The sequence below is a fragment of the Callospermophilus lateralis genome, unplaced genomic scaffold (assembly GCF_048772815.1).
Source record: "Callospermophilus lateralis isolate mCalLat2 unplaced genomic scaffold, mCalLat2.hap1 Scaffold_101, whole genome shotgun sequence".
NCBI lineage: Eukaryota > Metazoa > Chordata > Mammalia > Rodentia > Sciuridae > Callospermophilus > Callospermophilus lateralis.
The window spans coordinates 1,022,650-1,045,032 of NW_027510272.1; the positions used below are offsets into that span (position 1 = coordinate 1,022,650).

Here is a 22,383-nt window from a genome sequence, read left to right on the forward strand (position 1 = left end):
TAAGGGTCTTTCAGTGCTTCTAGCATAAGCCCTTATTTTCAAGGGTTAATAACAGACAGAATCTGTTTTTCTGGGTTCAATTACTATGAAAAAGGTTCAGCTCTGGAAGGTAGATTTTTTTTTCCTTTTTCCAATTACAAAATCCAAGTATTTTGACCCTTCAATTTGGAGGAGTGCAAAAGCGGAAGTAAGAAGTTTTATTTTAAGTACTTTTTAGTGCTCAAGAAAAATGCAATCACTGTATTATATAAATGATTCATGGGTTGTTGTTTATAATAATTTGACTCAGCTTTTATTTTAAAAACAGCAGAAAGATTCAGTGTTGAATCAAGTTGGGGTGGGGATGGCCAGTGTATGCAAATGCGTTGAGTTTTAGAACAATAATGAAATTCTACCTAGAATGCATAATTGAGCATTTGGATGAGATAGCATGTTGTTTTTACTGTGCAGATCAGAGCTACTTAGTGCCTATAATTTGCCAGTAAGTCACAAATTAAAATCATATCTTATATATCAGCGGAGTAGTTTTAGCTTAGGGGGAAGGTGGGAAGGTGGGAGTGGGTTGTGAAGAGTTAGTGACATTGGTGATATATATATATCCAATGTATCAATGTTACCTTTTGTTTTTAGATGTTAAGCACATGCTCATGTTAGGTACTTACAAAAATTGTTACATTATTTTTTCTTATGTAATTCCTTTTTTGTTTGTTTATGTTGTCCAAATATATTCTTTCCTTAAATTCTTAAAAAAAAATGTATATATACCTGGAATTCCCAGACCCTCAGCACCACCCAATCCCACTTCCAAGAGACGTTGGGTCACTTCCAGAAGGCAGTGTTGCCACCCAGTGACAGCACAAAGAACAGCCACCAGCCCTGAGCCTCCACAGTCCCCAAATGGCAACACTTCAGAAAAAGGGGTATTATTATTTATTTATATATTTATTTTTGGTACCGAGGAATGATCCCAGGGGTGCTTAACCACTGAGCCACACCCCCAGTTCTTTTTATGTTTTATTTAGAAACAGGGTCTCACTGAGTTACTTAGGGCCTCCCTAAGTTGCTTTGAACTCTTAATCCTCCTGCCTCAGCCTCCCAAGCCGCTAGGATTATAGGTGTGCACCCAGCTAAGGGGTATTATTTTTTTAAATGGACAGGACTATTAATACATAACAGACCCTCCTAAGAATTTTGAAAAATTTTTAAAAACAATCTTGACATCAACAGCATGTTCCTACTCATGGAGACTCTGCTTGGTAAATGGCTTCTGGCTGCACCCCCATACCCAATTATTCCAAATTAAAGAGTTTATCTGATTGAAGTGCTCTGAGGAATTTGGGAGGCAGCAGCAGCATGAGAATTCAGCTCTTTGATTCACAGAGTAACTGATATGAATTCCTCAAAAGCAAACCTGCTGCATTATACAACAACTGCTCCTCACTCACCTTGTTAGAAAGATAGTGTCACAGACCCCAAAATAAGACCAGTTGTCCTATTTTCTTCCATGGAAGTGTTACATATTCCATTAACTATGCTTTCATTCCTCCCTTTTCAGTTGCTAGATTTCAGTAGCCAACTGTGTCACTTTGCTATGCCCCAAGAAGAGCTAAACCGAGTTGTTTAAAATCACATTTTGTTGTTTGGCCAGAAAACCATCAGGCTAATTTTGGTTTAAAGGAAAAAAAATGATTAGAGGACAGAGGCCACGCCTGAGTCTGGGGGTTCCCTCTTGTCCCTTTGGCAGGTCTGGATCTGTGAAAACAGGGAGACAGGGACACTATGTGTTGTTCCAGGGTCACTCAGGTGCAAAGGGAGAGCAGCCAGTCAATAGTACTGTTTGCTTCCCATCAGTGTTGCCAAATTAAAGCCCCAGAATGCCAGCAAAAGAGCACAGGTCCACAGAAGAGGAGCCTCACCAAGGCATTCTTCCTGCAGGGGACCTGGGAGACGCACATGAAGTATTTTCAGCCTTCAGGAAGCATTTTTCCCATTGGAAACAGAATGAGGATGAGGAGGGATGAGGCAGTACCTTACACCTCATAGAGATGATCTCATCTCTTCAACCTCAAAATTTAACAGCTATACTCATTTGACCTGGGATGATCTCCAGCCAGTCCTTCTTCTCCAACCCCACTAGCAAGGCCAAGCACAAAAACTCATCATATGTCCATTATACAAATAAAAAAAACCCCCAAAACAAACAAACAAACAAAAATGTTTATACCTACGTGGTGTTTGACTCCGTTCTTCTCTTTCCATACACTCCTATCCAAATCTCTTTCATACCCATGAAAATGGTGAATGTATTGAGACTCACTATTTATCATGTAATGATAAGGATGATACATATGAATGATAAGTCTTTAACATGCATTTTCATTCAAGTCGCATAATGATCTGAGGAGTCAGGATATGATCACCATCTTATTTCACAAAGTGGAAAACAAAAAAGAGGGGCACAGAGATGTTAAGTAACTTGTCTAAGGTGGCAGAGCTAGTTAGGACAGAAGCAAGCTGGTTCCAAATGCCCAAGTTCTTAGTCCTCCAATAATCCATACAACTCTCCTTGGGAACCTGATTTAGAAAAAGTTAAATGCATTAACAAGTTCCAATCTACTACAGGATTTCTTCTTGCTCTGTGCTGGCCAAGATGCTCCTAAACTGGCCGACACATACCAAAGTTCTCATTTATGGTGTGAATCGCCTCCAACAGGACCAACCCCAAGGATAATAGAAACACCACCCAATTCGAGCTTCCAAAAAAGTGCAATGCATAGAGAGAAACTGATGCTCTCATTACCCAGTATAAAGAGCACTTGTTAAAATGTTTTTAAAATATTAGTCATATCAAGTGCACATTAAAACCATGAGCCCACACAGACCTGGTAAGCTATTTCCTGTTGATTTTTTTCTTCTGTCTGAAACACTAAATATTTTGTTACATATGACACCAAGTAAAATGGCCCCTCCAATTACAGGTGTCCCTAAAGGAGGACATTGTTCATGGCATCCTCTAGCTAAACCCACCAATCCTGCACATCCACTGCTTACAGAGCTGGTCATCCTTCTCAGAATAGACATCAAGTGTGAATCACCTGCTAGACACTCCTGGCGTCATGGACTTCCCTCCAAGTGAAATTCACCAGAGTTACTTCCAGATTTTTATTTTTCTAAGATATTAAAAATTCTTTGTCTCTGGAAATTGAGACAGGAGAATTGTGTGGGGGGAGAACAAGGGGAAGTAAACACAGAATAATGAAACACATCATTTTTAGAACGACTGTGTGCACACGTGCATGCCTGTGGTACTGGGGATCAAACAAGGGGCCTCATGCTAAGCAACTCTACCACTGAGCCAAGCCCCCAGCCCTGGGATCACAATTGTTTTGTTTTGTTTGTTACAATTTAATATAAACAGCATTAAAATAAGTCAAAACAAAATCGGTAGCTGATCATCGTTTTTCCTAAATGCTAAGAACATTCTCATAGTCACTGAACTTATTTGGTTCTTTGCAGGCAAGAAGGTCGCCCCCATTCCTCAGACAGGGAAATAGAGGTACTTGGTGTGTTAATCCTTTGCAAATATTTACCAAGGGCCAAAAGCATGCAAAGACAACTTTGGCCTAATATGTGTCCAGGCTACATTGTTCTGGGACATATATTCAGTGACAGTTGCCAAATTCCACAAGAAGATTTCACAGTCTCAGAACATTTCTCACTTGCCTCAGCCCCTCCCTCTACCTCAGCAGTGACTGCTGGCTTGACCCAGATTGAGCCTTTGTGGAGAATTCAGAATTGGGACCCTCTTTCTTGGCTTCCACTACATTATTAGATTTTATTCCCTACACAGGTGCAGCCAAGAACACAGCGCAAGGGATTCTCACTCATCATCTGATAGCAGCCAACCTGTAACCAAGGTGTACCAAGGACTTACTGAAAGACATAAAATACTATTGAGGGACTTCAAATGTTCTCAGTTTTTCCCATTATAAAATATGACCTCAAGAAATTTGTGCCCCAGGATAAAGGGTCAATCGTAACTTCTAATCTCCAGATTCCAAATACACACTCACAATCTTCAACCTGCTTTAAAACAACACGCATAGCCCCACATACTGCTAGCAAATCACTGGATGGAGATTAGATTAAAAACCACCACCACACAGAGTGGTGGTGCATGTTTATAATCCTGGGGCCTTGGAAGGCTAAGGCAGGAGGATTGCAAGTTTGATGACTTAGCAAGACCTCAGTGACTTAGCAAAACCCTGTCTCAAAATTTAAAAAAAGTAGGCGGAATGTGGCTCAGTAGTTAAGCATACCTGGGTTCAATCCATAGTATTACCAAAAAAGAAAAGCAACCACCATCACCTTTCACAGTCAAAGGCTAACTTCAAAAACAACCTACTAGCCTCCAGTGCTTAACCAAGTCAGATCAATTCCAATGCTTATACTCTTTTTTGGGGGTAAGAAGTTGCCAAAAAAAGGGAGAGGAGAGATAGGGAAAGAGAACAAGTAATAATGATCACATTAGGGCATTTAAAATGATATTACATGAACAGCAAGGAACTGGTGCACAATCATAACCCCATATGCACAATGTTTATCTTAGGAGATTTTCAGAAGAAAAGTAAATCTAAAAGTTTTTTTTTTGTGTGTTGTTACAAAAATTGTTAGCATTTCCTGGACAGCTTCATGTAAATAACATAATTTGTGTCCAGTGAAAACAGGGACCTGTTCTCAGATTCACCTTGGGAAAGCACCTTTAATATGCTAACAAACCTTTCCTACACCCTTTCTTCCTCCAGGGACCCTTACTCTCTCTCTATTTCAAAAGATCCTGTAACACCTATTTGTATTTATGTTCCTGCTTCATCAGTCCTCTCTCATGAACACTGTCTAGGAGGGAATATCAAAAAACTTATTTCATGAACATTGTCAAAAAAAGACCTAGTTTAGAGACTGGGTAAAGAGTCTTCCAAGGATACATTTGACATGGCAGAAAGGAAGACGCTGTGTGATGCCTCACAAGGTATCTGAGAGTAAGATGGCCAACTTCCAAATATTACTTTTGTCTTTTACTAAGAAGGCCAGAAGAGATACCCATCAGGACTAAGGCATGCAAAAACATGCAAATGCAGGAAGAGATGGCTAAGGGGATATTGGGATTCACAGGACATCAATCATGGATCTTCTAATTCTGATATATCAGGCTATACAGCTGAGCTTGTCCATCTGATGTGTTTCCAACAGCAGCCACCTGGAAGCAAAGGAATCACAGTACAAAACACTGGAATGAAAAAGAAGTTTCACTCTCAAGGCCAAGAGAGAAACCTATTTTTAAAAAGAGTTTGTGCTGAATAGCTGGAGAATGCAAAAGAGACAAAAAGGTTAACCCTTCCAGGTAACATGATTTTAACATCCTGTGACTGGAGATACAGACCAGATATTTAAACGAATTTTAAGTAGAATTTGCTTTAAAATAATGAGTAGAGAATGGCAGAGTAAAGGAACATGACCAGAGAGGGGAAACCGGGAGGTACTTGGGAATGAAATTAGCCAAATTAACTGTTATATTATGTGCATGTACAAATATATAACAATAATCTCACTGTTGTGTATAATTATAATGCACCAAAAAAGGAAAAGAAAAAAAAAATATTTGGACAGGGTGGAGTGGGGTGCGAAGGGGGCATAGATGAAATCAGACTGAGTTGACAATTGTGGAAGCCCAGTGAGAGATATAGAGGTCCATTATAGTCTTCTGTATTTATGTTTTTATAATATTTTTTGACAAAGATATAGAAGAATGCAAGATGCACAATATCAGGTTTGATAATCCTTCTGCTTTGCACTTTGAAAGCCATCACTTGAATCACTAAAGGGGAGGTGGATTCCACACCAGCCCTGCTGTTCAAAGAGTAAAAGCCACCCTTTGCTGATTCGAATCCCCTAGGGAAACACCTATGCAAGGGTCTGTTTTCAAAGCCCTCTTCAACTACAGAGACCCTGAATCCTGAACTGGATTTAGGTTAAGATTTCACAAAGAAGACCCTAATCGAAAACTAGAAGCATTTTTATCCCTCTGGTCAAACACTGAAATCTTTCAGAGGTATCATGGGAGTCCCCCAGAGAACTCTGGACACATGGCAACCCCCACGATTTCAGCCGTCCAAGGAGCTGCAGAGCAGAGCGGTGGCGCCTTCTGGTGCCCAGGGGCGTCGTAGCCCCCCATCCTGGGTGGCGGAGCCCCATCCCCGCTGTGTGGAGGTGGCGGAGCCCCACCAGTGGAGGTGGCAGGAACACGATGAGTAGCTCGTAGCTCGGGGGCGCCCCCTGAGATCCACCGGCAACCTCGGAAAACCAAAAACCGGTGTCTTTCAGGAATCTGACATTTTAACTTTGACTGGTTCTAAAAGCCACGGTACACTCTTCTGGCTGCACTTCTCCAAACCATGCCTCCCACCACCTCTCCTTCCCTTCCTACACCCCTCAGCTCTTGGACAAGGGTAAAGACTATTTACCTAGCATCACGGGCACAAAAAATAAAATAAAATAAAATAAAAATAAGGAAGAAGAAAGTGGTCCAAGCCCCATCAAGGCAGCATTCCTGACAAGTTTCATTTTGGATTTCAAGCTTTCTTCATCAGAGAGAGATAGAGATAGATATAGATAGGTAGCGAGAGAGGGAGAGAGAGAGAGAGAGAGAGAGAGAGAGAGAGAGAGAGAAAGAAAGAAAGAAAAATGAAAATCACAGTGGGAATATTAACTCCATCACCAAGTAAAAAGGCCAGAAATGATATTGGGAATTGGTTTCTCAATGCTGCCCTCCGCTGCCTTTCCCTTCCCCTATTTAAGGATGGCCTTCACAAAGCCCCTGTGTGTACCTGAACCGACTCAGTCGCCAAGTCCGTGCCAAAGGAGTTCCTAGCAAGGGGAGACGACTAATACAAACACTGATGGTGGCCTTTATGCGGGAATGGGTGGCTCATTCTTAGGAGAGATGCCCCATGGTCCCCAATCCCGTGGAGGCAGGACTTTGGTGGGCAAATACCAGGCCTCCAGGTTACTGTGGACATACATCCTCGCTCAGCCTCAGGGTTGAGTTTCTGGACTGTGGCAAGAGTTCAGTGATGCTCCGGGGACTGAAGGATGCACAGAGAAAAAAGGGGGGTGCGAAAAAAGGTGTGTTTTCCCTCTCTGTCCCTCAAGGCCACCCCAGAGCCTGCAAAGGGTGCACTCGCAGCCAGTCCCTCTGGAGAGGTTCCCGAGGGCAACCAGGATGCCTGTGTCTTGCTCTGGGGCACACAACGGAGCTATGGGACCTGCTGCACCAAAACCTGGAGCTCTGACTGCCGGGGACAGGCAGCTGTTGCCAGGGAAAGCAGAAACATCGGGACACAAGCCTCTTTTTTTTACTCAGATAACCCCACCTCCAAGTACCCAAGAACTGTGAATGAGAAGCCAGAAAAAACGGGAGATTCTATGTCCTTAGGGGAGTGAGAAATGAAGAGTTGCCTCCTTTTCCCCACTCTTTTCCCCAGGCTAAGGGAGAGGACATGGCCTCCATCCCCAGGGAAGGAGCTGGACAGCTTCGAGGGAGCTTGGGGATGCAGCACGGAGGCCCAGCCAGAAGGGAGAGAAAGGCATCTGGCCTCTGCCCTCCCAAAGCGGGGAGAGTGTTTGCCAGCTGCGGGAAGTGGAGGGTCGCAGAGCTGCACACCATTAGGTGCAGTGATTTCTGAATGTCAACAGTCGCCAATATTGTTCCTGTCTAAACCTGGCCAGAAAGGAGCGGGTCTGGGTCTGTCAGCTGTGAACAGCCTGCAAAAGGACAAGGATGAAGGTAGGCAGGGCGTGCGAGGCAAGGAAAAAATCCTCCCCGGCGCAAAGGGCAACTCAGATGCCGACCCGCGCCCCGACCTTCACCCCTGCGTCGCTACCCCGGCATCCTGGCAAGGCAAAAAAGCTAAGGAAAGGGGGTCATGGGACAGGAGAGAACCGATCTCCCTTAGCAGCCTACTCTCTGCCCTTCCACTGTACACAGGTCCCCACGCCCAGAGAGCTGTCTGGTACCAGCACCGAGGCGTAGCCCGCGCCCCAGATCCAAGCTGGGGTAAGGAGAGGCGCCCCCGGCCCCTGGAAACAGAACGGGGGCTGTTCCCCATCCTAATGCTACGTGGCCAGCCTCCAGTTACTATTCCCAACACCAGCGCTTCCAAGAGGTCGGAGAAGTGCAAAAGAGCTTCATTTAAGAGCCCTTTCAATCCCCGCTGGAGCGACGGAAGCACCCAGGACACCCCAAAATCCACAGAAACACCCTTCTTATGGCCTTAGTCTTGCCAACCATCCTACAAGTCTAGCCTACCAATTGGTGCCGGATAAGCAAAGCAAGTACCCTTTTCTCCAGACTTCAGCTTCCCGAGCCTCCACCCCCCCCTCCACAGCCAGAGGTGGAGCAGACCCCTGGGTTCCAATCCTCCTACCTGGCTGGCCCCTGCTTTCACCCTCTCAGACCAGCAGCCCCGCCAAACATCGCCAGAACCAGTGAAGCAGATCCGTTTTCCTCCCCAAGGAGCCCGCCCCCGCCCCCCATGGTCTCTAGGACTGGGTCCCAAGCTCAGCGCGCCGAAAACAACTGGGCATACCCAGCTCAGCAGGCCTGGGCTGCGGCCCCTAGCCTCCGGCAATCACCGGGGAAGCACACCACATAATGGAGCACGGAACTGGTGATTTTCAGGAATAAAATCCACCAACACGATTGTAGTAACCTGCGCATGTCCGAAAACTCCGAAAGAAGAAAGGGTGGGGGGGGTAAACTTGTTGAATAAGTTCTTGCTTCTGTGCGAGCCTCCGCTAAGCCTGGGCGCTTTCCCTGCTTGCCAGCTCCACGCCCCTCCACGCTCAGCAGTGAGTCCCCCTGGAATCCGGGAAAATGCAGACCCCCCCCCCCCAAAAAAAAAAAAAAAAAGAAAAAATCTCAAAAAGTGACTGAGGATGCAAAGCCACGCTGGGGACGATCCTCTCGGCGGAGAAGGGCTGGTTGCCTTTCAAACAGGACCAAGCAGAGCGGGCAGGGCGAGGAGTGGGCAGAATGCGATGATGCCTGGGGCAGGGACCACGCGCCGCGCCGGCAAGCAGCCAAGGATCTCCAACTTGAGTCGGCAGCCAGAGAGCCGGCGGGAGGCAGCTGACTGATCTTGGCGTGGCGGCTCCAGGCTTCAGGCAGGCAGCTCCTTCCAGGGCCCCAGGAAGGAAGGAGGCACATTTGAGATTGGGGAAGGAGAGGGCAGAGGTGGGGGGATCGAAGGGCCCCTCCCCCCAGAAGAGAAAGGGCCGGAGGAAACGCAGGAAAACACAATGGATCTGAGAGGGGCACTGGGGCGATAGCGCCTTCAATCCAAGCTCCTGAAAGTTGTGGCTCCATCGCAGGCTGCGGAGGAATCCGGAGCGCGGGGCTGAAAACTGGCCATGCCTCCATACAGGAAGTAACTTGTGAACATGGATTCTTGCAGAGACTTTAAAGCCAGCGAGGGGGCAAGCCAGCGAGCAGCAGTCGCGCGCAGCGGGGACGCGCTGTGACGACGGGGGTCACGCAGCCCGGTGCAGCCGGCGACGGGATCGCGCGTTCTGCCTCTTAAACGGCCACGCTTGGCTCCCGCCTTCCAAAGGTCCCACACCACAGCTTTGCAGACGCCCCTGGGAGCTGTGAGCTTTACTGGGAGGAGTTTTGGTGGCTGGGGGTGACTCTGGCTCAATCTTACAGACAGAGGAAGGCGGCAGCCTTCTGGGGCCTTGCCTGCCAGATTCCCATTGTGCCAGTTCTCAAAGACACTGCGTGCTCCACGCCTTTGGCTAGATTCCCCAGTCCGCGTATCTTGCTGATCCCAGACTTGGGGTGGGGTAAGGGGTGGCTTGGCCTGAGTCTGGGGAAAAGACAGAGTCAACCAGCTGCCTGTTCTAAGGCGAGAGGGTTTCCTGTTTGGCTTCACTGCCTTGACAGAGCTGTGGTGGGGCGCACCATCCGGGCCCCCGGTTAGTGCCCCCAGCCGAGCGCTACCCCCCCACACACACACCCGCCTTGAAACAAAGCGAGCATCCTTTGCACTCAGGTTGCCTTGAGATTTAATTTTTCTCCCTTTTTTTGAGGTTCCATTGGCCCGAGTCCACGACTGGAGAGGGGGAAGGAGAGGAATATCTATCTCAGGCTTACAAAATCTAGCCCTTCCAAGTCCCACACCCGATTTCCCGGCCACTAAGAAAGGTGGTGGAGTTTTCACAACTCGCATGTCCTCAGCTTCGTGCACCCCAGTCTGACCACGCGGAGGGCACAGGAAGTGCGCCTCTTACCCCTGGCGGGGTGAAAGCAGCGCCGCCAGGCAGGACTGATTTACTGGCAGCTACATGGGGAGCCACTGCTTCTTTAGCAATGGGGAGAGGCATGGGGGAAATGGTCTGCCTCTGTTTAAAAGCGCTGTTGACATGTTTTTAACGTGCCCCTGCAGTTTCATTCCACCCCTGCAGAGTCCCACACATGCTGAAACCTCCAAACCTGATGCTCAGTTTTCAAATAAGATACAAATGTTCGGAGATCCTCCCACAAGATGTAATTAGGGAAGCAATTTCACACCCACGCTTCGAAAGCAAAACCTTTGAAAAGTTAGATTTGGGATGACAAACTAATAAAAGCCAGGAAGTACCTGGGGAGGGCCCAAGCTCTATCTTTAGCAGAACGGGGTGAACACCCTGTGCAGGGTGGGGAATAAGGCCAGTTTGTTTGCTTTGGAATTTGGTCCTTCCTGGTTTTGTTGAAGTCCTGAATCCTTCATGAATGCTTCTGAGGGCCCTTTTTCTTGGAAGTGTTGTGTTTAAGGGACATTCGTGTGTTAGTAGAGGTTTGAGACAAGTTGTAATGACCCCAGCAAATCTAGTTCTTTAAAGGTTAAGTGATACAATGGGGGGGGTAATCTGTTGAATTTAAAGAACGCTCAGATCAGCATCCTGAGGCAAGTTTCCTCATCTGTAAAATAGACATAATAAAAGTTGCCCTTTGTGAAGCCCTTACTGTCTACCAGGCAGTGTGCCAAATTCATTCTAGAACTGTTCGCTGCTTTAACAAAGTTATTGAACAGTGATGTTGCAGAGCATGCTGGTAACACAACACACAACTCTGATAATGAAAAGAAAGGGCTTTCAGAGTTCCAGGGGAAAAAAAAAGGCAGATTTGTACAGTGAATCACCACTGTGCAGGAGCCTCATGCTAAAATTTCATCTCATAGTAGGTCTGGGCCTGACTGCCCTCAGGCCCCAGGTTGAAGTTTACCCCAAACTGCTCTCAGAAGCACAAACCAGGGCCCAACTGTTCTTATTAAAAAAGTTTTACAGGTACATTGCACAGATATGTTTCCATTCATTCTACAACCAACATAAGCACCAGACACACTTTCTTTTTTATTTTTTAAGAGAGAGTGTGAGAGTGAGAGACAGAGAGAGAATTTTTTAATATTTATTTATTTATTTTTAGTTTTTGGAGGACACAACATCTTTGTTTGTATGTGGTGCTGAGGATCGAACCTGGGCCACATGCATGCCAGGCAAGCATGCTACTGCTTGAGCCACATCCCCAGCCCCAGACACTCTTTCAATACTCTTGCCCCCTGATTACCCAAGATTACCAGGCAGTGACCCTGCCATGCTCCCACCTGATTACAATGTGCCCTGCCTCCACCCCATGTGGCTGCTGCACAGTCCAGAAAGCAGAGCTGGCCTGATGTCTTGGGGATGGGCGAGGAAAGAGGAGCTCACTGAAAACGGCACACATTTGTCTTGCAGATCTAAAAGTCTGAGTTTGGGGCTGGGGTGGTGGCTCAGTGGTATAGCACTTGCCTAGCATGTGTGAGACACTGGGTTTGATTCTCAGCACCACCACATACAAATAAAATAAAGAAAATAAAGGCATGATGAGAAGGCTTCAAGGAAAAGATGCTGCAGTCCACAGCAAATTACCCTCCAGTTAGCAGCTGAAAACGGCACACATTTGTCTTGCAGATCTAAAAGTCTGAGTTTGGGGCTGGGGTGGTGGCTCAGTGGTATAGCACTTGCCTAGCATGTGTGAGACACTGGGTTTGATTCTCAGCACCACCACATACAAATAAAATAAAGAAAATAAAGGCATGATGGCCATCTACAAACACCAAAGAATTTAAAAATAAAATACAGGTATTGTGTCCATCTAAAATTTAAAAAAAATGCTTAAAAGCCTGAGTTTGGGGCACAGCACAGCCGGATCCTCTGCTCAGGGGATCATGTGGCTGAAATCAAAGTGTGGGCCAGGCTCTCTCCTTAGGATCTGGGGGTCCTCTTCTAGTTACTGGAAAAATTCAGTTCCTTGTTGTTGTAGAACTGAGATCTTCATTTTCTTCCTGGCTCTTGGCCCAGGTTTTTCTTTGTTACAAGTTCAATTCCACACACAACATGGCAGCTTCCTTCTTCCAAGCTGGCAAGAGAACCCGAGTGATTGGGTTAAGAGTAACTATCTGGCACTTTTGCAATATGAATGATTAACTCACTCTTAGGACAAGAGGATTGTATATAAGGGAGTGGGAAATTTTGGGACCATCCTGCTAGCGACCTATGGGGAGTACAGATCCTCCTTAACATATGGGGTTACAGCAGGGTGGGGTTACAGACTTACCCACTGTAAGTCACAGATGCCATGAGGCAAAAACACATTTAGTACATCTACTGAACATATTAGCTTAGCAACACAGAAACTGTAGAGTATCAGTTCCCTTCAGGATCACATGGCTAATTTAGAGCTGCTGCTGCCTAGCATCTCAAGAACTTGTGCTAGCCCCGGTCAAAGTTTAAACTTCAAAATTCAAAGTATGGTTTGTACTGAATGCAGATCACTTTTTCACCATCATAAAGCCAAGCCCTCCTAAGGTCAGGGACCATCTCTATAAACTGGTGTTAAAAGCACTTGTTCTCAAGCTACCTTAGCTGGGTTATGGTGTGGCTTATTTAAGTGTCACCAACAGCAACTTAACCTCTTTGTGGAAAGTGGAAAAATAACAACATCTACTTCCAAATTGAGAGGATTAAAAGAAATTAATATACATAAAGTACTCAAAGTTGTGCCAGGCACCTAATAAACATTTAATAAATGTAAGCTATTACTGTTATCTGTTCAACCAGCAATGCCATAGAGAGTGAACATGTGTTATTTTCTAGCTGTGCAGGCTTCCATTTCTTCTAGTAATAACACCCCAGTTTCCCTATGTACAAATATCCCAAGATGGTCTTGGTGAGTCTCCTCCAATCTTTCCCCACCCCTTACTCTCTGCCTCCCTACTTCACTTACTTTGGGGAGCAAGCATCTCAGCCCCCCAACCTGACCAGCCCTGTTTCCACTTGGTACAATGAGAGTCAAACTTCCTCTTGGGTTGGCCAGGCTGATGAACTTAAGCCTTGAAGTTCAGAGGGGAGGGGCCCAGCTGCATTGAGGTTGCCTGAGGATGAAATGGACATAAGGAAGCATAACAGAGCAGAGGTGGAGGCCAAGGAACTCCCAATATCTTTGCTGGAGTCCTTGAATTAAGTTATACCTGAAGCCAGAACCAACTGGGCTTTTCAATTACCTGAGCTGATAAATTCCTCTTACTTGGTTATTCCTCTTTGAGCGGAGTTTTATTGAAACCAAAAACCTGAAATCTGGAACCAATGATGATGGGTACGTAAAATGTCCACATGTCACCAAAGAAAGAGGCAGGAGCTGATAGGACTAAGCGATTTAGTTGAGGTGATTGAGATGGTCAACAACAGAAGACTCGAGCTTCTGACACCAGATCTACTGTATCAATCACTTATTGTAAGGTTCACAAATCACTCCAAAATTTAGTAGCTAGAAGCAACACCATTTTGCTTGTCCTCGATGCTCTAAACTAGGAGTTTGGGCATGACCCAAATGTGCAGCTCTGCCAGCCTCATCTGGGGTCATTCATACAATGACAGTTCCAGCATGCCGAGGCTCTGCTGGGGCCACATCATTTAAGAAAACCTCATTGCTTATGCAGTGTAGTGCAGACTGTTCACATCCATTTTTCTTTGCAGCAGCCCATATTAGATCCATTCACAAAATGGTCTTTGGACTGATAGAGATCCATGCCAATAGCTACCAGACATCAGGAGACCCAGGCTTAGCAACCCTATGACATCATTTCCACTGCATTTTATTGGTCAAAGCAAGTTGCACCATCAGGTCAGATTCAAGAGGAGGTGGAAACAGACTCCAGCTCTTGATGGGAAGAACAGCAGAGTCACATCACAAAGGGATGTGACTGTAAGACTGGGAGGAATTGTGGTGACCTTCTTTGCAAATGGAAAACATCATCTACCAACTATTATTAAAATTAATTGGTGGTGCTTAGCATGTGCAAGGCCCTGGGATCATTTGCAGCATTGCAAAATAAAAAGAAGAAGAAGAAGAAGAAGAAGAAGAAGAAGAAGAAGAAGAAGAAGAAGAAAAGGAAGAAAGAAAGAAAAAGAAAGAAAGAAAGAAAAAGAAAGAAAGAAAGAAAGAAAGAAAGAAAGAAAGAAAAAGAAAGAAAGAAAGAAAGAAAGAAAGAAAGAAAGAAAGAAAGAAAGAAAGAAAGAAAGAAAGAAAGAAAGAAAGTTTTTAGTTTGTTTGTGGTACTGGGGATCTGGGGATGGAAACTGGGTACACTTTGCCAATGAGCTACATTCCCAGCCCTGTATTTTTCATTTTGAGACTGGATAACAAACTTGCAATCCTTCTGCCTCTGCCTCCAAGTTGCTAGTATGGTAGGCATACACCACAATGCCTGTTCTGACTGCTTTTTTTCCAAGCCTGTTAGGGGTTGAAAGTATTAATCTTTGGTGTTGAAGTCCTAACCTTAGGTTTCTCAGAATGTGACCTTATCTGCAAATAGGATCTTTACAGAGGTAATTAAGTTAATCATTAATGTAGGCCCTCGTATAATATCACTTGTATCCTTTTATTTTTTTTTTTTCAAGTTTTTGAAGGAAATGTATTTGTTCAGCAATACCATGATGTTTCTCACTTACATCTGTGACTTACCATCTGGTGCATTATGCTATCATTGAGATTTTATATTGTTTTATTTATTTAGTTCTTATTAGTTATACATGATAGTAGAATGTACTAGGACACATCATACATAAGTGGAGTATTACTTTTCATTCTTCTGGTTTGTACATGATGTAGAATCACATCAGTTGGACTGGGGATGTGTCTCAAGCAGTAGCTTGCTCCCCTGGCATGCACGGGGTGCTGGGTTTTATCTTTAGCACCACATACAAATAGAATAAAGATGTTGTGATACCACTATCACTGGTATCCTTTTAAAAGAAGAAGTTTGGACTTAGATACCAGCCAATAGTGAAGACACAAAAAGAAGACAGCTATGTGACTGTAGTGATGCATCTAGGAGCCAAAGAGTACCAAGGAGTACCAGCCACCAGCAGAAGTAAAGAAGAGTTTAAGAATTCCCCTAAAGGTTTTAGAGGGAGCAGATCCCCATCCACACCTTGATTTTGGACTCCCAGTTTCTAGAACTGTGAGAAAATAATTTTCTATCATTTGGAGCAACCCGGTTTCTGACATTTTGTTACAGCAGCACCATGAAACTAATCTTGAACCATCCTTTTCCTTGCCCTCCTTCCCTGACTCCTGGTGACTGCTGTTCCTGAAATATTTTCAGTGTTGATTCCCCCAAAAGATGTCATAATTTTTTTCATTAGATATTTCTTCTTAAATTTTAGTGGACACAATATCTTTATTTTACATTTATGTGGTGCTGAGGATGGAATCCAGGGCCTCGTGCATGCTAGGTGAGCGCTCCACCACTGAGCCATAACCTCAGCCCCAAGATGTCATGATTGATCTTGAGTCCTATTACCCTTCCTGGACCAAGGTCCTGGGATTGGCCAACCTGGTAGTAAAAGAAAAACTCACTCCTTGTTTTCAGCACTTTAGACAGATAAGGAATAAGTAAAAGGTAAGATAGGAGAAAGTGACCACAATCTCATTTAATTATCGACATCAACTTTCTGAGGTAGGAACTGTTATGATTCCTATTTTGAAGGTATGGAAACCGAGGCTCAGAGAAGTTAGGTAATTCAAACTGAAGCTTCCAAGGAGAAGCTTGGGAGAAAACCTTTGCCACTGACACCTCAGAGAAAGCATTAATCTCCAGGGACTCAGTTGCTGGATACCATAGCCTCAGAAATAAGCTGTGAGGCCTAGTTACCAGACCTCAATGCTGAAGTCAGAGTTAAATCATTGTAACATCGGATCAGTTAAAATGAATCATTGTTTAACCACTTAGTGGAAAACTATGCTGCTATTCATGATGAGGATTTTAAAACCGAACATGTTGAAACTTAAAACAGTTCTCACACAGCCATAACAATGCTTTCCACAATTTCAGAAAATAAGGGAACTTTAAATAAAGTGTGTGAAAACAATGTTTTTAGGATGTCTGTTTAAGTTTCTTCCATGTTAGTGAAAAAAAAAGAAGCTTCCCAAATATTTTTCAGAAATGATTGATTTCTATACACATAATATCTCTGCAAACCAACACCCCACCCCACCCCCCAAAAGGCAAGCAAGCAAACAAACAAAAGAGTGTGGGGAATTCACATGAAAAATATTCATTGATAATACTAAATGCTGGTTAAAAAATGCAGTAATAAGGGAACATGAATTGATATACATGTTCTGAAAAACAATTAGTCTATTTTTCATCACTTAACAAAATACCCGAGACAAGCTACTTCATAAACAAAAGAGGTTTATTTTGGCTGATGGCTCTGGAGATACAAGGTCTAGAGGTCTCATCTGCTACAAATCTTTTTGTGAGCATCACATGGCAAGAGACAAAACCATGAAGAGTCAATCATAGGAGCTCCATTGTAATGATCTTATTGAATCCTAATCACCTCCTGAAGGGCACACTTCTAAATATCTCAGTCAAATTAAATTTCTACCCTCTAAATAAATCACAATGGAGATTAAATTTCTGCATGAATCTAGAGAGCCAAATCAAATTCAGATCATTGCAGTAAGTCTGTATCAAGAACCTCAAACATTGTCATATGTTTTTGCCTAATAATTATACTTTTCATACTCTGTTAAGTTAGTCATAATAACAAGAAGGTGAAGAGTTTGCCTACAGAATGGGAGAAAATCTTTTCTAGCTGCACCTCATCCTGGATATACAAAGAACTCAAAAAACTGAACACCAAAAACAAAACAAAACAAAACAAAACAAAACAAACAAACAAACAAAAACCAAATAACCTAATCAATAAAAAAAGGGCAAAGGAACTGAACAGGCACTTCACAGAAGAGGAAAAACAATCAATCATTGATCAATAAATATATGAAAAATATTCAACATCTCTAGCAATTAGAGAAATGCAAATTACAACTACACTGAGACTCACTCCAGTCAGAATGGCAGTTCTCAAGAATATAAATAGCAATAAATGTTGGTGAAGTTGTGGGGAAAAGTACACTCATAAATTGCTGGTAGAGCTTCAAGTTGGTGCAACCACTATGGAAAGCAGTATGGAGATTTCTCAGAAAACTGGCAAGAGAACTATCATTTGATCCAGTTATCATTCTCCTTTGTATATACACAAAGAACTTAAAATCAATATACTATAGTGATGCAACCACCTCAATATTCATAGCAGCTCAATTCATAATAGCTAGGCTATGGAACAAAACTAGGAGCCCTTCAACAGATGAATAGATAAAGAAAATATGGTATATATACACAATGGAATATTACACAGACATAAAAAGGATGAAATTATGGCATTTCCCAGTTAATGGATAGAAATGGAGACCTTCATGCTAAGTGAAATAAGCCAGTCTCCCAAAAAACAAAGGCTGAATGTTTTCTCTTATATGAAGATGCTAGCACACAACAAGTGGGGGAACAGAACAGAAGTTCATTGAATTAGACAAAGAGGAATGAAAGGAAGGTAGGGGATGGGAATAGGAAAGACAGTGTAATGAATGGGACAGTACTTTCCTATGTTCATATATGAACACATGACCAAGGAAACTCCACATAATGTCCAACTACAAGAATGGGAAGTTATACTCCACGTATGTGTGATATGTCAAAAAATTCTACTGTCATGTATATTTAAAAAGAATAAGTAAAAAATTTTGTAAAAAATAGTGATAATTGCAAATGGAGCCAGGCATGGTGGTGCATGCCTCTAATCCTAGCTACTTGGGAGGCTGAGGAAAGAGGATCACAAATTATTAGCCAGTCTTAGAACTTAGTGAGACTCTGTATCAAAATGAAAACAAAGAGGACTGAAAATGTAGCTCAGTGGTGGGTAGGCTGCCTCATACGCACAAAGCCCTGGGTTCAATTCTCTTTACTAAGAGGGAGGGAAGGGGTGGGAGAAGGAAGTCACTCAAAAATACTTAGGAAGTTTTTCCTTCCAACAATATTTATAATGGCAAATTACAAATGCACAAAAATATCTTGAAAAACCTACTAAAACCTACTATCAATATAATAGGCTATTGCACAGACATTAAAATAGGTTTACGAAGACAGAGAAAATAGCTTAACTTTCTCTGTCAGGTAAGAATCATGGCATAAATTTAAATACATGGTTGTAGTTCAATTTTATAAAAAAGCTACACGCATATTTATATTATTAGAAAGAAAAACACTAAAATATTTACAATGATTATCTCAGGATGGTGAAATTACCAGTGATTTTATTTTCTTTAAATTTCTTACATTTTTTAACTTTTCTAAAATGAAAATTTTAACACAGAAACATTTACTTTGAAAAAATTTAAAAGAACTGTTGCCTTGAAATTGATTTGAACAGAGAAAATTAGAAAGTCAAATAACAACTCTTCAACTGTACAATAAACCCACTTAATTCTTATTTTTATGTGAAAATATGAGGTTTGCTGCTCAGCCAGCCCTCATTAGAAGATTCTCAAAGACCCTTGAAACATATTCCTTTCAGCATATCAAACAGGGGGACATTGAGAAACTAAGGGATCATTTGAGGAAATCAAATTGTTTTAAGAAAAATTTTCTGTAACTGCCATTTTGTATTGTACTTAATAAGACACCAACACCAGGGATTAACCCAGTGATGCTTAACCACTGATCCTCATACCAACACCTTTTATTTTTTCTTTATTTGTTTATTTTGTGTGTGGAGAGGGGGAGTTTTGGGGGATTGAACTCAGGGAACTCAACCACTGAGCCACATTCCCAGCCCTATTTTGTATTTTACCTAGAGACAGGATCTCATTGAGTTGCTTAAGACCTCACTTTTCCTGAGGCTGGCTTTGAACTTGAGATCCTCCTGCCTCAGCCTCCCAAGATGCTAGAATTACAGGCGTGCACCACCAAGCCTGGCATTAGTTTTTATTTTGAGACAGGATTTCACTAAGTTGCTTAGGGCCTCACTTTTGCTGAGGCTGGCTTTGAACTTGTGATCCTCCAGCCTCTGTCTCCCAAGCCGCTAGGATTATGCGCATGTGCCACCCCACCCACCTTTTTTTTAATGGTAGTGGGAATTCAATCCAGCGGTATTATACCACTCAGCTACCTCCCCAGCCCTTTTATTTTATTTTTTTTTAAATTTTGGAACAGAGTCTTTCTAAATTGCCAGGGGGGGCTCCAACCTGCCATCCTCCTGCCTTCAACTCCTGAGTAGCTGGGATTACTGTTGTGCACTGCTGTGAGCACCTCACTTTATTTTTTTTATTTTTTATTTTTTTGCAAATTTAATAGAATTTATTAGAGGGAGAGCAGAAAGATGTATTATATTTTATTTTTAACCAGGAAAGAATCATGATGTTTGCTATGTTTACAGATTAAAAACTATTATCACCAAAACAGAACAAAAACCTGTTTTTTTAAAGGGGGTGGGAGGGGGGGAATCACCAAAAGAAATTCTGTTTTAGAAGGAAAAATATTTAGGTTGCTCACAAGTCAAATTCAAATCTCAGACAGCCTGCTTATACATATTTAAAGACAAACAAAGGTTTGGTATAAGAAAAGCAACAAGCAGACTGTAAAAAGAGGAGGTGAAGGAGGGAGGTGGAGATGGCTGGAGATGATGTGGATACTCCTGGGTAGTCCCTAACCCAAGCCCATGTGTGGAATGTAGAAGATTGGGTGGGGGCCCTGAGTCCTGGGGCCTCAAAAATCTCAGGGAACCATATTATATCCATTGCAGATTCCTGTTTTCATAAAATTATTCCCTGGGTAATAGATGTTTTCTTCATCTTCTGAGAAGCTTACTCTTCTATCCATTTTGGGTTAAAATAAGCAGAAGGGGGTAATGAAGGTTTTCTTCATAGATATCTGGGTTTTCTTTTTTCAACTTGGAGTGGAAGTTTGAAATGTGTTCATCATAATTTTCATGTCTTTGGAGAGAGAAACCAGCTTTTTCAGCTAGATTGCAAAACTGGTTTAAAGTATTCCCTCGGTGTGGGGCGAACACCATTGCTTTTCCCATGGGCCAGAGTAATCTCTTTATTGCATCAACAAGGCTGGCTCTGTACTGGTCCAGAAACAGACAGTCAGCACACATAACAATGTCAAAATGTTCTTCCAGTTGAGAGACATCTGTCTCATTATCCCATCATAAAACACTGCTTGAAATGTTCTGAGTCTTGAATATACCAGCCTTCTGATTCCTTGTGATAATGTCTCTCACATTTCTGATGGCCTTTTCATTCCCATCAGTTAATAGAACTTCTTTGACATCTGCAGAAATGGCAACCATGAGCCCAGCCAAGCATGTCATGCCACCCCCTAGCTCACACACAGCAAGGTCCCTGAAAACATCCCTGTGCTTGAGGCAGTAGTAAGCTAGGACTCCTCCGACGGCCAGACACAGACATTTCCTGTATTGTCAAAGCTGGTAAGAACATCTTCAACATTCAAGGATCCTTAATTATGTCTTAAGAAGATACGATATTCAGGATAGAAGACACTTGTAAATTGGACCCATGTACCAGCCTCCTCTTCAGTTTCTGTTTTCTTGGCTTCTGTTACTGAAAACAGATTAAATGACTCAAATCTTCTTACAGACACACGTCACAGGCAATCATCCAGGTGCTTCTGCCTCAAAACCTGGGGCGAAGGAGGCGAGGTCTAGGGCGTCTCTCTGGCGCCGGCTGCAGAGCCCCCGCTGCACTCAGCCCAGGCTTCCACCGGAGACGCGACCCTGCCTCAGCCGCAGCTTTGCCCTGGGGTCTCGGCCACCGCCTCCGCTGCCTCGAGGGCTGTTTACACCGCCCGGCCCCTCAAGCCGCCGCCACCACCTCCTCTCCACCCTACAGCCGCTGCCGATTCGGCCGCCGCCACCTCCTCCGCCGCAGCCTCGTCTCTCTGGAGCATCTTCCAGCCACCCAACCCTGAGAAACAGAGACTCCAGCCACGCCGGCAGGAAACTCCACCACAACTGTAAGGGGTACCAGGCGGTCAGAACACCGGCGGCTTTTCCGCCATTGAGCAGCAGCCGCTGGGCTCCTTCCCACCTCACTTTATATATTTGACTTCCCAGTGTGCTTTGCAACTAGGCATAGTCATATGATCCAGTTCTGATCAATAAGATTGAAGCAGAAGATTTGATGGGCAGGAGAGTCATAGATAGAGTGTTTGGTGGAGCTTAATTTTAATACCTGCCTCCTGAGAGAAGACTACACCCCCACTTATAAAATAATGCTCTGAAAAATTAGCCCAGCACAGAACACATGCTTGTAATCCCAGATACTTCAGAGGCTGAGGCAAAGGGATCTAAAGTTCAAGATTACACTCAGCAACTTAGGGAGAATCTGTCTCAAAAGAAAATTTTAAAAGGGCCAGGAATGTCACTCAGAAGTAGAATAACCCTGGGTAAAATCCCCAGTACCTCCAAAAAGTTAATCAAATAAATTTTAAAAATTAAATATGAACTGTGAGTCAGATGAAGCCTGTAGATTCAACTATCATTTTATAGCAAATACAGAAAGAAGAGAAATTGATTTCATGACCTCACATCAATAACATCAGAACCCTGACCAAGGAAAACCAGGGGAAAGCCTTATTTTATCTGCAAACTCATTGCAAAGGAAGAAAAACAATATGATCTGTAGATTGAAAAGTGACTTGAGAGTCATCAACCATTAGCAGAGGCCCTGAATTTAAAAAAATGAATTTATTTATAAGAGTAGTGATGATATTTAGCATTTTATTCATGCCTCACCATTGGTTCTGGAGATGCAAACTAAAATGTTTGAAAATGAAATAATAGTGAAGGCTCAGACTTGCTTCAGAATATCTTTGGAGTGGG

The 22,383-nt window shown here is 43.4% G+C and overlaps 1 pseudogene; it reads right to left on the reverse strand.

Annotated features, from left to right (window-relative positions):
* Positions 1–20,323: 20,323 nt before the first annotated feature.
* LOC143386421 (calmodulin-lysine N-methyltransferase pseudogene) lies at positions 20,324–21,449 on the reverse strand (annotated as a pseudogene).
* Positions 21,450–22,383: the final 934 nt, after the last annotated feature.